General features: G+C 66.3%; 1 protein-coding gene across 1 annotated transcript in view; it reads left to right on the forward strand.

Moving 5' to 3' along the window:
- LOC104122948 (zinc finger protein 436) overlaps nucleotides 1–543 on the forward strand; it is a 13,652-nt gene that overhangs the window by 2,078 nt on the left and 11,031 nt on the right.

Consider the following 543-nt stretch of genomic DNA (forward strand, 5'->3'; position numbering starts at 1 on the left):
GCCCCGCTGTGGGGGGGTGGCAGAAGCGGGGGGGGGCGACACAGCTTGGGCACGTGGGAGGGGACCCGTCGGTAAAATCACCCAGGGAACCCCTTTCCCCAGTGGGGTATTTTGGGGGGGAAAATGGGTTGGAAAAGAGCCATGGGGACCTGCATCGGTCACCGGCTCCGCTGCTTCCTTGCTGGGACCCCCCCGTCCCCCCCCAGAACGTTGTGCCGAGGGCGGTTTGGGATGCGCCGAGCCAGGGATTGGGAGCAGGGAAATAAAGTAGAAGGTAGCTCAGCAAAACAAGAAAAAAACCCAACCCCTCCGCCCGGCTCCGCGTCTTTTTGCCTTTGGAGAGGGAAGTTTCTCGCCGTGTTTCCTACCAGGGAGCCCGGAAAAACCCGCGGAGCCCGGGGTGGGTGCAGCAGGAGACCCAGACACAGGCGGCTGCGGGGCGGGGGGCTCCCTTTTTATTCCTCGCCCCACGCTGAGCGCCTCCCGCCGCCGAGCCCGCTGCGCCCTCTCCGTCGGCACAGGGGCGAACGCCCTGCGCCCGCC

The sequence above is a fragment of the Egretta garzetta genome, unplaced genomic scaffold (assembly GCF_000687185.1).
Source record: "Egretta garzetta isolate BGI_Z169 unplaced genomic scaffold, ASM68718v1 scaffold1263, whole genome shotgun sequence".
Taxonomy (NCBI): Eukaryota; Metazoa; Chordata; class Aves; order Pelecaniformes; family Ardeidae; genus Egretta; species Egretta garzetta.